The sequence below is a fragment of the Podarcis erhardii genome (genome assembly GCF_964252035.2).
Source record: "Podarcis erhardii genome assembly, chromosome: 3".
In the NCBI taxonomy this organism is placed as follows: domain Eukaryota; kingdom Metazoa; phylum Chordata; class Lepidosauria; order Squamata; family Lacertidae; genus Podarcis; species Podarcis erhardii.
Window position 1 is genome coordinate 31,172,141 of NC_138507.1, and position 17,981 is coordinate 31,190,121.

General features: G+C 40.8%; 1 long non-coding RNA gene across 1 annotated transcript in view; it reads right to left on the minus strand.

Moving 5' to 3' along the window:
- Positions 1–17,981, minus strand: part of LOC309339484 — a 612,964-nt gene that overhangs the window by 443,233 nt on the left and 151,750 nt on the right. The gene's annotated exons all lie outside the window — the stretch shown is intronic.

The following is a 17,981-nucleotide window of genomic DNA, read 5'->3' on the forward strand; positions in this document are numbered from 1 at the left end:
CCACAGAGTGGGAAGTGACGGAGACAGGATGTTTGTGTTACTGTGTTCCGTGAAGTGAGACTATTGTCGCTTGTTCTTTTTCTCTTTGCTGCCTGATGCTAGAGAGAGAGGGAGCCATGTTGCAGTGCTCTGTGTGTGTTTATATGTAAATAAAGTAGATTAGCCAAAATGCTGAGTTGCTGAGGTCCGTCACGCGAACTGCGAAGACTCTGCGGATCCCTAAGTGTGCCGGTGTCTATTGGCATTGGTCGCTGTGATGTTCGGGCAGAAGAAAGCTTTTGAAGCTCCTGAACAAAAGACCAGGAGGGAGAGAACATGCCAGTTGGGCATGTGTCTCTACCAGGGTCCTACTCGAGTGTAGGATGAGCTCCTGACAAACAAAACCTTCATTTTTGCTAATATAAGACTGCCACCTTTCCCTTCTTTCCTCTCTTTGCCTCCATTGGGACCTGCATGCTTAGATATGGCAAAGGGACTCATCAATTGACTACTAGATCTTATATTTTATACTTTGGGTACATCCTGAGATCTTACCTTGCACCTAAGTGAGGCTCGTCTAATTGTCTCTACGTAACTCTTCCTAAGCATCATCTTAAGACTGTTATAAATTGGGACAGTAATAGGATACCTAGCAATTCTCCCACCCCCACTGTTTTGCCTAATATCCAGCCTCCTGAAGAGTTCTGCAGAATCAGAAGCCTGCTCGCATTTTCACATCAAAACTGTGAAATTTTGGCTTGTAATTTTTTTATTTTTAATATTACCGGTATTTATTTATAGTTTTCCATTTATAACAAACAAACACAACATTTTCTACATCAAATTCCAATACCTTATTTCAACCTCCTTCCCCCTCTTTCTGTGGTTGCTTATATTTATAATACTTTTACTGCATTTCGAAGTTAAGCCTAATTATTATATATCTTATATAATTCAATATTTGTTATGCCACTGCACATCTTTACATCAATCCTGCTAATGATTTAATCTGTTTGCAATGATTTGGAAAGTATACAATAAATGATTTCCACTCTGTATGAAATACTTAGTCGTCTTGATTTCTTATTCTTCCGGTAAGTTTCGCCACTTCTGCATATTCCAATAGTTTTTGTTGCCATTCTTCTTTGGTTGGGATTTTGTCTTCTTTCCATCTCTGGTCAAATATCATATGAGCTGCCATGGCCACATACATAAATAAACTTTTATATTGTTTAGGTATCTCTAACCCCATAATTTTGACTTGTAAAAATTGTTACCAAGCAGTGGATTTTGAACATCGTTAGACAAAATGAAACATACTGACTACACAACCCACAATTCACCTATGCTCCATAGCAGTCAACTAACATGTGAGCCAAAATAATTTAGGTGGTTGTAATTGGTGAAGAAATACCTGGACAGCAATACCATGGAACCGAGATAGTAGGAAGGTGTTTATGGACCATTAGCCCACCTTGTTCAGTCTTGCTTCCACAAGCAATGCGCGCAGTCATATGCTACGACTAGAGTTGAAATAATTACACCCTAAGGACACCCTGGCCTGAGTCCCACTACAGTGTTAACTCCTGCGGATATTTTAAGGAATTCTAACATTTTCTTCTTAAAGCACACAGCAATTCAAAGCCTCCTGCAGTGACTCAAAAGCTGCCTTTTTCTGTTCTGCTAGATGTTTCTGCACTTGAAGAATGGAGCTGCAATTTTGTTGACAAGTCCAAGTTTCAGCTTCTGACATATTGATGTTTTCCAGAAGAAGGCTAATAACCACTGAGGTGTGGTTAGGGGTCGAGAAGGGTGGCTTTGGGGGCCATTTTCTTGGATTTCTTTAAAACCAATGACTTTTTAAAGGGCAGCAAGCATTAATCAAGGAGTCATCCAGCATTTGTGTTCTTCGAACTCTTCTAACTTTGACAACCACATCGTGTCTGCTAACAGAACAAAAACATTCTTGACTTTTGGGCTCTTCTGGCAAATTGAATTGGCAATCTAAGACTGCTTTCAATGATGACTCCAAGGGCAGCTTTGTGGGTTGCCCTGGTCCCTGAGGCTGAGACACAAAGGACTGAGTGGGCAGAGTCTGACAGCAACTACAATTACCTATCAGCAAACAAGAATACTTCAGCCAATTAGGAAACAAATTGCACTGCGTGGGCCTCACCAATCTAGTTCATAAACCATGAGACATGACTCCTTTTCCCTGGAACGTGGAAAGAGAAAGGTCAAACTCAGAGCTGATGGAGTAAAATGTTGCATTTTGGTGCACACATAGACAATGTCAGATATGCATATTGATTCTTATTTTTAACATTGCAACCCCAGTGCAAATTAACATGGCATTATGTAACATTATGAGCTGATGTGCACGAGAGGCACATCTTACCAACCAGTCAAATACAGTGGTACCTTAGTTCTGAATGCCTTGGTACTCAAACAACTTGGAACCCAAACACTGCAAACCCAGAAGTAAGTGTTCTGGTTTGCGAACTTTTTTTGGAAGCTGAACATGCTCTGTTTTGAGTGTTACACTGACAATTTGAGTGCCACACTTCCATTTTGAGTGTTACACTGAGGTCTGTCTGTTTTTGCTATTTATTTAGCGTTTTTGTGTTTGTGGCTCTTTTGTGTGTGTGACTGTATGGAATCCAGTTCAGCTACTGATGAGTTGGTTGTGTGACTGTAGTACATTGTTTATTGCTTTCATTTCATGGATCAATGGTCTCGTTAGATAGTAAAATTCGTGTTAAATTGCTGTTTTAGGGGTTGTTTTTAAAAGTCTGGAACAGATTAATCCATTTTGCATTACTTTCTATGGAAAAGCATGTCTTGGTTTTGGAACGCTTTGGTTTTGGAATGGACTTCCGGAACGGATTAAGTTCAAGAACGAAGGTACCACTGTAACCAGTGGGATTTTTCATAAATCCTGTATATGGGTGTTCAGGTAGTGTGTGTGCGGAGCCCTCCAAGAACACTATACATCTAAGGCATATGGTTATCGCATGTGATTGCATGTGTCCTGCTTTTAAACAATATTATCTGCAAATGAAATCCATCTCTTACAGATCACAACATTCTCCAGATGTCACAAGAGGGGAGCCAATGACTTAGACGCAGAACAGATAGAAAGTGAGCCAAGTCACACATGACAGATCAAGTCATGGATATGCATTGCGTGGTCAGTTATTAAGCAACACAAGGAAACATTTTGCAGATGGGAAGCTCTGAAGCTGAGATTAGGCTTGCACAAATGAAATGCTTTCCTGGCCAAGAAAGCATATGGAGGGGAGAGAGGAAAGTGGCCAGAGTCATGGCTGCATTTTGAGTCACACAAATATACATGCATGATATGGCCAAAGAAACAAAACACGGAATAGTAAAAATACTTTCTCTCCTTCTTGGTCTGTCAACATGCTATGAATGCACATAGAACCCAACACATATCTCTCCCTCTCTTACCTGAGCGGGTTGCTCTTGTTGTTTTCATTGCTGAATTCTTCCATATCTGCTACTCATCTTTCTGAGCCAAATGTGTGTGTTTTTTAATAGAATATTTATTAAAGTTTTCAAGAAATAATACAATGTGAAATAAAAAAGAAGAAATAATGAAAATACAAAAATACAAAAATAATTAAAAAACACATAAGATTTCCATTACTTATTTTCTTTTAACTTATTTTCCAGACCTCCTCATACCTCCCTTTCTTGTATTCCAATTCAAATTGTTAGTTCAGCAAATCCTCACCATTAGCTTTTACTTATTTCTAAACCTTATTTTTCATATCTCTTAAGCATTACAGCTGGAAACCACTTAATTTCTGTCCAACATCGTTCTAACATTCATTAATTTTACAATATTTCTGTAAATAGTCTTTAAATTTCTTCCAGTCTTCTTCCGCCGACTCTTTTCCCTGGTCTCGGATTCTGCCGGTCATTTCTGCCAGTCCCATATAGTCCATAATCTTCATCTGCCATTCTTCCAGAGTGGGTAGATCTTGTGTCTTCCAATATTTTGCGATAAGTATTCTTGCTGCTGTTGTCGCATACATAAAAAAAGTTCTGTCCTTCTTTGGCACCAATTGGCCAACCATGCCCAGGAGAAAGGCCTCTGGTTTCTTCAGGAAGGTATATTTAAATACCATTTTCATTTCATTATAGATCATTTCCCAGAAAGCCTTAATCCTTGGGCACGTCCACCAAAGGTGAAATAATGTACCTTCAGTCTCTTTACATTTCCAACATTTATTATCGGGCAAATGATAAATTTTTGCAAGCTTGACTGGGGTCATGTACCACCTGTACATCATTTTCATAATATTCTCTCTTAAGGCATTACATGCCGTAAATTTCATACCGGTGGTCCATAACTGTTCCCAGTCAGCAAACATGATATTATGTCCAACATCTTGTGCCCATTTAATCATAGCAGACTTCACCGTTTCATCCTGAGTGTTCCATTTCAACAGCAAGTTATACATCTTTGAGAAAATCTTAGTTTTGGGTTCTAACAATTCTGTTTCTAATTTTGATTTTTCCACCTGGAATCCAATTTTCTTGTCCAATTTGTATGCCTCCATTATCTGATAGTAATGAAGCCAGTCTCACACTTTGTTTTTTAGTTTCTCAAAGCTCTGCAATTTCAATTTATCTCCCTCTTGTTCCAAAATTTCCCAATATTTCGGCCATTTGGCCTCCATATTGAGTCTTTTAAAAGCCTTAGCTTCCATTGGTGACAACCACCTTGAGGTTTTATTTTCCAATATGTCTTTATATCTTATCCAGACATTAAACAATGCTTTCCTGACAATATGGTTTTTAAATGCTTTATGTACTTTAACCTTGTCGTACCACAAATATGCATGCCACCCAAAAGCATTATTGAAACCTTCTAAATCCAAAATGTCTGTGTTCTCAAGAAGCAGGCAGTCTTTCAGCCAGCAGAATGCTGCTGATTCATAGTAGAGTTTAAGGTCTGGCAGGGCAAATCCACCCCTTTCCTTTGCATCAGTTAATATCTTAAATTTTATTCTGGGCTTCATGCCCTGCCAGACAAATCTAGAAATATCTTTCTGCCACTTCTTGAAACAGTCCATTTTATCCAAAATTTGCAGTGTTTCTGAGCCAAATGGTACAGGCAGGAAGGAAGGAGCTGGACTGAGCTGGAAGTGATGGCTTTATCTTGGGTATCAAGACTTGGCTGGCATTTCTTTGGTGCTCACTCAAAGCCGAGTAAGATTGTCTTCCAGGGGTGCCAACTTGAATAAAATATTGTGGGGGGGGGGGCGGTAAGCCCTGCCCTATATAATCAGACACAGGTCTCAGGGTGGTTGCAACATCAAACACACAAAACACATACACAAAATACATAATAAAGAAGAGGTCAGGCTGAGAGACTGTGACTGGCCCAAGGGCACCCAGCAAGTTTCGTGGCTGAGCCTAGTCTTCAAGGCCATGGGCCAACCTTCTAACCACTATGCCTCACTCTGCGTCGTGTCCTACTCTCTGTTTCCAGATTCATTCTGCACCTTGCTCTGGCTTTGTGGTCCTTGAAACCCCCAGCTTTGACTGTGGGTCCAGTATTCTTTAAATCAAAAGTTGGAAATAATTTAGATGAGTAAAATAATGATATTGGGCCAAAGCCCTTTAAATTATTTACTGGAAGGGGGTGGTGGAATCTATCAAGCCTTTCATTTATTGATAAATTGATCCTGTGTTCTGTAACAAACTATAAACGGATTAGCTTGGGACAGGTCCTAAATGGCCATCTTGTGCACAGTTCTTTGTGTTTGTTTGTGTGTGTGTGTGTGTGGTTTTTGTTGTGCAGTTTGGTGATCTAGCCTGTTTTAGTTCCGTGTGGTTTTCCCCTTGACTTCAGCAACCTCAAAAATTAAGCCATAACCATGTGGATGAAGACAGTGACAAACATTATGGTAATAAAGGGCAAACAGAGATTACTCCAGCACACACAGACAAATAAAGAGTTGTTGACAAGATGCTTAAGGTATTTGCATAGCTATAGCCAGCTATTTATGGGAGGAAATGAGCAAATAAAAAAGGAATAGTGTTTCTTTATGTAGTTGTATGGCAATGATTTTTGTTTTTTAGTATTGGACTGTTCCTAGCACTGAGGAAATATGTATTGAAGTAGAACAAATGTGGATTTTGTGTATAAAACAAATGTGCAAGCGTGCATAATGTATCAAATGAGAGAAGCAAGCCTCAATGTACTCACAGTTTTTATCGTATGGCTTAGTGATTTGATTCCTCGTTATTTTCTTGTGTTTTTCAAAAAGTTGCACTTTCAGAGGGCAGAAGATAAATCTGGGTAAAAATGCCTTTTCAGGGCCTAATGACAGCGTGGGGATGTTTGATTGCACCTATTTATAGTCTGAAAGAAATTGGCAAATGAAAATCAGTTTGTAAGAAAAACAAGATAAGATGGACAACACGTTTATGCAATTCACCTTTGATTAGCTTAAGGGCCTTTTCTGTGTAGATTTCTAAATAATTAAAGCACCTCAATATATAAAATATTTAGAAAACTATTTCAATTGTCTTAGTTCAGGAAATAGCTGCTCAAAGGTTTATTGATGTTGGAGAGAATCTTAACAGCTCTGGATGTGTGAACTATACAGAATGTATTTTCAGACAACTTTGTTACCTAGTCAGAAAAAAGAGTTTGTTTCCAATATTCCTCAGGGAGATTACCAACTTCAGGGGGTGTTATTCATGTTGAATATTTGCTTCATTGCTATTTTATATTTTAAAAAGGTGTAATTGGACCTAAGTATAGTTTTGGTTTGATTTGTTTTGCAGTCATGGTGATTTCAATTTTTTTTTTTTAAAAATTAAGAGCAGTATAGAAATGAACTTAATAAATACTCATAAAAAGGCAACACCACTGAATTTCATGTGAAGTGCTGTATAGAAATAATGGGTGGCATCCAACTAACTCGATCCATCAGTGTAAGTATTCCTACTTGCCCAATGGCATTTCCCCTCTTTCCATGCCAAAATATGCTCCGGTGTTGGGGGGGGGGGAGTTCCAATGCACAAGCAGAAACCCTTGCACTGATAGAACAAATTGGTTGGATACGCCCAATACACGCTTATTACTGGGACCAAAATGGATATGGTGGGGCACCACAGCCCTCATGAACTCACAACAGTGCCATAACTAACTATAAATGTACCTGGTGTGAACCATATATTGTCTCTTACTCACGTGCATGTACATGCACACACACAAAACACCACCATATTTCTATCTATCAATACCTATTTAAATTAGAACCAAAGGTTTAGAATTATAATTATACAAGAAATGTTATAATTTCCAAGTATTGTTTTATGAAGAGGAGTTGGTTCAGTCTAATTGAACGGAGACCCCGATAAACACCCCATTTTCCCAAATCAAAACAATAAAAAAATCCATGTGTAATGAGTAAAAACATTGTTGATTATTGATAACTAACTAAAGCTGAATATTCCATTGTTCCATTGTTCCACTGTCGAACAGGTCTTCCTTTGTCCTTAATTGCTCAAATAGCAAACATTTCATGCATTCATAGGAATACGTGAAATGTTTGCTATTTGAACAATTAAGTACAAAGTAAGAGCTGTTCGACAGTGGAACGGTCTCCCTTGGGAGGTGGTGTACTCTCTTTCCTTAGAAGTTTTTAAGCAGAGGTTGGATGGCCATCTGTCATCTGCTTTAGCCGGGATTCCTGCATTGTGGGGGGTTGGACTCAATTACCCTTGGGGTCCCTTCCAGCTTCTTGATTCTATTATTCTGATTTTAGACTATGCTCAAGCTCCCAGTATCATGCACCTGTTGTTCGGACACCACTCACATTGCCCTAGTTCCGTTCCTGGCTCACAAACTCCTTCCCTCCCACATACTTTTCCAGCTCCTTGACCTCATTTACTGGGCCAGCAAGGTTGGAGGCATGGTTCCTGCAGTGGTGAAAAGTTCTGAGGAGAGGGGAGGGAGGAGCTGAAGTCTCTCCCAACTTTTCTTTCTTTTTATTTTTTTTTAAAAAATATTCATTTTTCTTTTTCATTCATTACATATATCTCAATTTCTTAACATACAGTGGTGCCCCGCAAGACAAATGCCTCGCAAGACGGAAAACCCGCTAGACGAAAGGGTTTTCCGTTTTGGAGGCACTTCGCAAAATGAATTTCCCTATGGGCTTGCTTCGCAAGACGAAAATGTCTTGCGAGTTCCTGCGGGGGTTTTTTCCTTCCCCCCTTTTTCTAAGCCGCTAAGCCGCTTATCAGCTGATCCGCTAAGCCGCTAAGCCACTTAACAGCTGATCCGCTAAGCCACTTATCAGCTGATCCGCTAAGCCGCTTATCAGCTGATCCGCTAAACCGCTAATAGCGCTAAGCCGCTAAGCCGCTAATGGGCTTGCTTCGCAAGACGAACAAACCGCAAGACGAAGAGACTCGCGGAATGGATTCTTTTCGTCTTGCGAGGCACCACTGTATATTATATATTCCTCCCTCCCTCCCCTCCAGGGCTTCCCCCAACTTCCGCTTCTGGTTTGTTTCTCTTTTCACCCACTTTGCTATCTCCTAACAGAAAAAGTGAGGAGGAATTAAAGAACCTTTTAATGAGGGTGAAAGAGGAGAGCACAAAATATGGTTTGAAGCTCAACATCAAAAAAACGAAGATCATGGCCACTAGTCCCATCACCTCCTGGGAAATAGAAGGGGAAGAAATGGAGGCAGTGAGAGATTTTACTTCCTTGCACTCCATGATCACTGCAGATGGTGACAGCAGCCACAAAATTAAAGACACCTGCTTCTTAGGAGAAAAGCAATGACAAACCTAGACAGCATCTTAAACAGCAGAGACATCACCTTGCCAACAAAGGTCCGTATAGTTAAAGCTATGGTTTTCCCAGTAGTGATGTACAGAAGTGAGAGCTGGACCATAAAGAAGGCTGATCGCCGAAGAATTGATGCTTTTGAATTATGGTGCTGGAGGAGACTCTTGAGAGTCCCATGGACTGCAAGAAGATCAAACCTATCCATTCTTAAGGAAATCAACCCTGAGTGCTCACTGGAAGGACAGATCCTGAAGCTGAGACTCCAATACTTTGGCCACCTCATGAGAAGAGAAGACTCCCTGGAAAATAACCTGATGTTGGGAAAGATGGAGGGCACAAGGAGAAGGGGACGACAGAGGACGAGATGGTTGGACAGTGTTCTCAGAGCTACCAGCATGAGTTTGACTAAACTGTGGGAGGCAGTGGAAGACAGAAGTGCCTGGCGTGCTCTGGTCCATGGGGTCACAAAGAGTCAGACACGACTAAATGACTAAACAACAACAACAACAGAAAAAGTTATTAATAACATAACATCAAGCCTAAAAACCTAAAAATAAAAGTAAATACACTATAATATTTCACTATTTTCTAAAGATGTTCTAATACTAGTAATGTGAATGTTTATTTAAATCCTGCCATCAAGTCTATTGACTTTCTTTGTTTCTGCAACCAACTTTTCTTTCTGGAGCTCGGCATACTTCAATGAGCCTAGCCAAAGCTGACAGGACCAAACCCCTTTATTTATTGATACCTGCCTGCCGATTTTTGCACATAGTCATATACATGTAGGCCACTATCGCATACAAGGTTTAGCCCATGTGGTGTCTTCCAGAGGTTGTTGAACTGTGACTCCCATCCTTTCTGTCTGCTGGCTATGCCTGATGGTCTTCCTGGAGTCATCTCTGAAGTTGATCCAGTGAATGCAATATCTGGTTTGAAATCTGAACTTCTCAATGCTTTCCTCTGTGGGGGCAGGGCGGGCAGGCGGGCAGCTACGATTAAAATAATAATTGAAATAAAAAAGAACCTTCACTCATAACACTGTGAAAATGTCAAATAAAAGCTATTTAATATTGATTTTCAAATAAGAATTATTCTACGGGAGAAAACAAGAAGGCTTGCAGGAGGGCTGCGCACTGCCCGCCTGTGTTGTTCGACAAAATAGGTCAGCCTCTGCGGCACTGTTGATTAATACACACACCTTGGGTGTGTGCTGAGCCATGGAGTGAGGCAGAGACACCCAGGAAGTCCATTAATCAGCGTATGTTTACTGTCCTGGAGCACTTTGTTGTTGCTGTATTATTAATGAATAGATTTAATATTGAAATACTGTTTGTGCTTCTTTTTAATAATGTCATGCAGACATACAAAATGTGTGTGTCTACAGCGCTTCTGCAATCAAAAGGCACGTAATTGTCAGAAGCAGATAAAAAGGGGCCTGTCTGGGGACTTGTGCATATCTTATTCTCCGAGTCAGGTAGGCTTCAGTACCACGACATTGAACTGAGAGTAAGTGCCACCGAATTCCTTTGGTTGTCTCCAGCTTTAGTCATACCTATTAACATCAATGGACAGGACTTAGCTTAGATCTTTAAATTTCAGTGGGTGCCCAACTCAGAGTAGAACTTTGTTGGATAAAGCCCACTGGGATTTAATTTTGAGCAGTAAATGGACAAAAGTACAAAGAACATGCATTACCTCATATTACGCAGCTGACAGCTGACAGTAACTTCCACATTGGCATGAAGTTGTGTGCACTAACATCTTCCCATTTATATTGAAATACTGCCCCTCCATGAGGCCAAACTTTCATCAGTAAAACGCCACACATCCACATTCCACACTGCTTCACACATTAAACACTCACTTCCACCTGAAACTCAGGAAACACCATGACAGGAAATGAAGCTGCCATCAGAGATGGTAACAACAAAACTGACCAATCACTATGCCAACTCCTACTTCACACATTAAATGCTCGCTTCCGCCTGAGACTCAGGAAACACCATGACAGGAAATGAGGCCGCCAACCAGGGGAGCAATGTAATTGATGATTTATTGTGCTGCATCGTGATTCACCGTACCCTTTAGACTCACAAAATGTTTAGCGGTATGAGTACCCCTGTGCCCCTCCCCCCGAAAAAAAGCACTGTAAACATGTTTAAGAGAAAGTATGCCCACACATCTCATCTCATCACCAGTGTGGTGTAGTAGTTAGAATACCATACTAGGACCTGTGAGATCAAAATTAAAATTCTCATTCAGTCATGAAACTCACTGAGTGACCTCGGGCCAGTCGCCATCTTTTGTTGTGAGAGAACCATGCATACCATTTCGAGTTCCTTGGAGGAATGGATGTTGATTATAACATAATTAATGAATAAATATTCATTTTAATTCCACTAAGGCAGTGGTTCTCAAAGGGTGTGGCACACCACACTGGTGTTGCAAGAGAGGATGGCAAGTATGGTGGTAAAGGACAATCAGACATTTAAACATTTCAGTGCAGGATGGTATAGTATCAAAATATTGTTTTATTTTCAAAATGAGAGCAAGAGCCTCACGTGATACTGAGGAATCTACTGCCGCCCGTATTTGCAAGAAATGGCCAGTCCTGCCCTCAAGAAGATGTTGGTGAACAGAAAGAGCTATGAAACAAAAAGCCCCTCTTTAGGAGCATCAGGAAAGAAATGACAGTGAAAGCTTTTGTAAATCCGATAACATATGAAGCAAATTATTCTAACCCTGCACAAACACATATTCACAACACATTAAATATGATCTAAAATAAATTCCGAGCCCTTGAAATAGAAGCGCAATGCAAAATCCATGGAGGCAATAAGCAACATAAATTATGTTTTATGTGCACATTAACGGTGCTCATTGATTAGCCTCCACAGCAAGTCCTCCGACACATATCATCTTTTCATAAATAAAGACATTATATTTTACTGTGAAACTGCAACTATACCAGTCACAATCCACATGCAAAACCACCTTGAAATGAAACGCAACAGTATGCAGAGGTGGGGTGCAATCCTTTATCTAGGACAGTCATGCTGTCCACAAACATCTGACGGTCCTTGAAAAATAAATGTTATTGTTAGGGACCGGGCAGAGGAAGAGTGGTGGAGACCGCCTCCCCTTCCTGACCCTTCCAGGGAGGAGGAAGAGGAAGACAGTATAGATTTACAACAGGGGGTTGAGGGAGGTTACAGCTCAGAGGCAGATGAGGGGAAAAGGTGGGAAATAATGGGAGAGCAGGAACAGGCAGAGCCGGAGCAGCAGCTGGCTGACACATTGTCACTAGAAAGCATTCCAGACCCACCAGCTCCCAGAACCCGGTGAGCCTTAGAAGTAGGAGAGCAAAGAACTCCAAGACAGAGAACACATAGCAGCCCCCAAATGATGATGAATGAGGAAGTGGGAGAGATTCACTTGGGAGAATGCCATTATCCAAGAGGCTGGGTTCTACAGCCTCTCTCTGTAAAGTTCAAAATAAAAAAGGACTGCAAGAAACTTTTCCTTGTCTTTATACTTTCCTGGGCAACTAGCCAGGGGCCGCTGACAGCGTACTGACAGTTATTGTATTACTAACCTCATTGTGTTTTCACCTACAGTTGAAAGAGAGGCTTACCTGGGGTAACTTCAGTTATCTGATTCTGTTGATGTTACCACTCCAGCCAAGAGATCTAGCTGCATTTCAGTACATACATGGAGTTGCTCATTCAGTCCAACGAAGGAGCAGATATGCACAAACGAATGTTATACAGACGTCCGTCTGCTCTACTGAAATGAATGGCAAGGCTCTTTTAAGTAAAGGAAGCTTCATGCATGCAGCACAGCTTCCACAGATGGATGAAACTGCAGGATTAAATTGTAATGTTTGGATTTCATATATAATTTAAAAAAAAACACCTCACATTTTATTGAAATGGAAGCATCTTAATTGCTATGTGATCTTTCTTAATAAAACATACTGCTATAACATCAGGGGAACTGTGTCTATTTACGGGAACTTTGTGTTGTGCACAATCCGACAACCTTCGGCATTATATTGTTTCTTTAGCCTTCAATGTTGTTTTCTTACTTTTTGTCTTGCTAGGTCCTTGCTTGAATATTTCAGCAACTCCTGAATTAACAAGAATTGCTTGATTTCTTCATTGGTGTTTACAAGCTATATCAGGGATAGAGAACTTCTGAACCTGTCAGTGCTGTTATACTCCAACTCCCATTAGCGTCAACCAGCATAATCAATGGTTAGGGACAGTGGGAGCTGAACTTCAGCAGCATCTGGAGGAGTAGAGGTTTTCCATCCCTGATCTACAAGGTATTTTTTAATTATTATCCAGAATGACCTAGATGATAGTGGTTATTTAAGTGCTAAGATACAAAGAAGGCTAAATTTATCTTAATCCATTGACTCATCAATGGAATCATTTCCAACCATTTCTTGTGTTTCATTCTTCTCCCACTGCATCCCTTCTCTTCTTGTGGATTTTTTAATTTTAAAAGGCAACATGTGTTGCTTAAATCTTTGCAGTTCCTACTGGTGGTTCTTAAATGGAAATACGATGTCCCAGGCAAATCCTTCCCATGTGAATTTTGTTCAGCCTTGGCATCAACTTTTGAAGCTCACTCAATGATAGTAAAGCCCCCATGGAGAGAAAGAGAGAGACCTCTTCTTTAGTTTTTTATATAGTCATCCTACATTACATATAACTAAGCTTTGGGTAAGCTATGGCTAACCATTCCTATTTTCAATGCTCTTCACATTTGGAACATAGAAGCAGGCTCTTTCAGATTCATGGTAATGTGATTATCAAAGCAACAGCTGCACTACTGAAATCTTCCAACCCCCCATAAAAGCTCACCCTCCCCAAATTTATCAACAGCAATCTCAACCAGTTCCAAACTTAACATTCCAGCTCTCCTTAGCCTGCCATGCCTCAAACTGGACTGGGCCCAAGACTGTGATGTTACTGCAATTTATCCCTTAACCTCGGTTGAATTCTCATTGACTGCTGTGGACTTCATTTCTAGATCAGCCAATCAAGGAGACCTTTGTTTAGTGAGTAACTTTTGCAATTAAATCTACTCTCTTTATTGGTTTGTTGCTGTTCTGCAAATCTGTTATATGGTTACGACCCATTTCTAAAGCTAAACCCCTGTCTTGTCTTCCTGGGTGCATTTGTTTTGTCTGGGTGACGGCTGAATTTCTCACAGCTGGTGTGGGAAACTGAAATTTCCAGAGGAAAATACAATCAGAAGCAAGCACTATCAAGTACATTCAGTGTGCATGTGCCGATGTTAGGAGCTTGGAGGATAAGGTTCTTGGGAAACACCTTTTTCTGAAAACTTGTCAGGCAAGATTGTAAATACTGAGCAGATTCCAAATTGAGCCGAACAGAAGTTAGTCATCACTGGTGCTAGAGCTAGCATCCATACTTGGCATCTACAGGAGACACTTGGTAACTGGTGCTGATGACTGCTCTGCAGTAGCAGTTGGCCTGGTGGGAGGGCATTGCTCACTTGACTTCTGGTCACTCACATTGCCACTGCTTACCAAGAGGCAGAGAGGAGCTGTGGCCATGCTACTGCCTCCTCCCTCCTCCTCTGCCTCCCGATAGGCAGCAACAGTGTGTGCAACTGGAAGTCAGGTTAGCATTGCCAACCCACAATGCATTCCACTTTCTGCTACCTAGGGAACCTGTGCTGTGTGACAGTTGTCTATGAGCTGCTATTCTAGATTCCTCACAATGCTCTGGAGCAATGGGGTGGCATTACGAGACTATGGGAGATTTAAAAGATGTTTCCCTGCTGATTCACAGCCAGCTGCCATCATCATTGGGTGGGTGGGGCAAGGTAGGAGGGACCCACGGAGGGCACCAAACCATGGGTACCTCCAAAATGGAGTTTGCTCTGACAGATCCAAACCAGTTTCACAGCCTCCTTGCATCCTGCAGGTGGGTGTGAGCTGACCATTCAAATGTCTAAGGTGATCTGCTGAACTGGCTGCACATTAACTTAGCAGTCAGTCACGCTGAGTGACCAAACTATGCCTAAAGTGGGGGGAGCTTTTGAATAGGAGAGCATTGTGATTCATTACACAGGTTGAGTGATAAGGGTTAGAGGGAGAAATATTTCCCGTCATCTCCATAAAATTCATAATAGGTGAAGAAAAAGGATTTGAGATATGTTTATTCAGTGCAGACTATAGTTCTCTTTCTGCTGATGTAATCTTTACCAGTTTTATGGGCCGAGTGAAACATTAACCACCAGCCCCCACCCGTCACAATTGCCTAATGTTGTGAAACAGAGGTTGGAAAGCATACTTTGTGCAAGGTGAAAATACTGGATATGGAAAAGATGTGTGAATTTATATATGTAGCTGTCATGGTTTAATATATTTTTTATATAGATTGCATATGATCACTCTTATAAATTGCCTTCTGCACACAGACACACACACAAATAAAGAAAATAGAGGTGGTCTTTCAAGCATCATGAAGATTTAGATTAGCTGCAAGGGGAATAGCTGAGAAATGAATGTCACCTCTAACCAATCTCTCATCTCTAAAGATGCAAGTGAAAGTCAGGAAAAGCAATAGATGTCAGTCCTGAGTGAAAACCTTCAAGATCTTCACAATGGTGAAGTTAAAAACAGTCAAAGAAGTCACTCTAAAGGAAGAAGTATCCCAGCAAAAGTCACTTTGTTACTCACAGCATCCAGCTCTCAGTTCGGCTTATTTTGTGATCCTGGTAGACTGTTGGGACTACCTCTGTTAAGGCACTCAAAAGGTATAGCATCATTCCAAGAATGATGTGGTCAGGAAGGGGTGTAGCCTGAGAAAAGCAAGTACTTCTGGGTAGTGGGTGAGGCTTAGAGAGAGTCCCATGGGGTAGATAAAGAGGTCAGGAGGGTTGCATTTGGCCACCCAGGCTTGGGGCTCTCCACTCCTGGATTACAATACAATATTTGTGAAGAACACTGAACATTTGAAATTGCAATAAAAATGATGATTTGATGCATGCTACAATGAGGCAAACCAAGGCGATGGACTGTGCCGAAATGGCAAAATTAACTGGGAAGCTCAGGAATCAAGAAAACAAGATTGTTATTTTTTTTAAAAAAAAAAAAAGAATGGGAAAAGTTTTAATGTATATACAAGATTATTGAAAGCAGGTTAAAACATTGGCAGGATTTTAAACACACTTATATGTATGGATAAGTAAGAAAGATGAAAAAAATGGAGAAAAAGTGATATGCAGTTGAAAACAGGATTAATAGGGCCCATGGAAGGGATGGAGGGAAGTCAGGAGATTCAGCTCAATCTCGACATTTGGATTCGGAATTGCTTTTGTTGTATGTTTATATTTTTGAAAATCAAATACAAATTTAGAAAATATGATGAATGCTACAATGCACATTTACCTGAGGGCAAGCCCTGTTGTAAATTATTAAACTTGCTGCCAAATAAAGGATTATGCTGCCCAGCTACAATCCTACGCACACTTATGCAAGAGTAAGCCCCATCAATTGTAGCAAAGACAGGTTAGGTGGCACTGTGGGCTAAACCACTGAGCCTCTTGGGCTTGCTGATTGGAAGGTTGGTGGTTTGAATCCCTGTGACGAGGTGATCTCCCGTTGCTCTGTCCCAGCTCCTGCCAACCTAGCATTTCAAAAGCACACCAGTGCAAGCATATAAATAGTAACCACTGCGACGGGAAGGTAAACAGTGTTTCCATGCGCTCTGGCTTCTGTCATGGTGTCCTGTTGTGCCAGAAGTGGTTTAGTCATGCTGGCCACATGACCTGGAAAACTGTCTGTGGACAAACGCCGGTTCCTTCGGTCTGAAAGCGAGATGAGCGTTGCAACCCCATAGTCACCTTTGACTGGACTTAACCATCCAGGGGTCTTTGACCTTGACCTTGCCTTAAGCCCCATCAATTGTAGCAAAGACAACTTACTTACGAATAGACATGAAAATATATTGACTGGTAAGCCTGGACCAAGGGTCAGGATTGCCATTTCAGATTTGAGAAGGGGATTACCAAGGTTTTCATGACACTTCTCTCAGGTATATCTAATATTTAATTTTGAAAAATGAAAAATGAAATAAAACTAGGATATTTCGGAAACCCTTACTATGGTTACTTCTTTTTAAAAAATACATACCTCAAATTATTTATAACAATGTTATCAGCACAGGTGAACTTATTTTTTTAACAACTTGTGTTTTGGGCAGGCATCTTTTATGTATACAGACTCATTTATTGGTTCAAAAGAATCGTGAGCAAGCTGGCTTGAGGCCGAAAAACTAAGGGAGAATATTCATGATCTGAAAGAGAAGTGAGTAGATGACTGTTCTGTTTGCCTTCTTTCTTTGGTGGGGCAAGCTACTAAGGCCCACAAGCAGCCATATCAGGACAACCAAGTTGGGTTGGGTTTGAAAGAGCCTTGGCATCAACAAAGAAAGGAGGACACCGATTTGCATATGTTAATTTTATGTGGAGATGTAGGTGCCTATTTAGTATAATTTAAACAGAAATGCAGTACATGTTATCACAGTAGAGAGGACTGCGACCAGGTGAGCTGTGTATGGATAGAGTATCTAAGCCCTGCAAGCCATAGCAGGGCTATCCAGGCTTTTCTTGCAACTGAAGCATTCCTGTACTAACAGAGTGTGATGACTAATCCGTGGGGCAGTTCTTTTTGAGGGGGTCAAAGGGAAGGGCTCTTAGTGGACACAATGCTGTGAGCCAGGAGGCTTCATGTGCCTTTAATGTCTAGATCAAAGTGATTTGAAGGTAACGTGGGCAGTTCAAAGGAAGAAAATCTTAACCAGTTGCGTTCTCCATCTGAAAAAAGTGGAGTGATAAGAGAAGCACTAGACAGGGACTATTGACTATTCCAGTTCTGAGGTCCAGTTAGAAAGCTTAGATTTTCAAAACCTCAGAGCAACATGACCAAAGGCCAAACCATGAAAGGAGGCCTCCCTTTCAAACAGCAGGCATTCTGTGGTTTTATGTGCACAGTATTGATCATACACTGTGGTTCATTTAAAATTCAGGAGCTTATTTGAATTTGTGTTCTTTATTATTTTTTGCTTCAGAGCTATCTAGCCAAAAAAAGAAAGAAAAGAAAAAAAA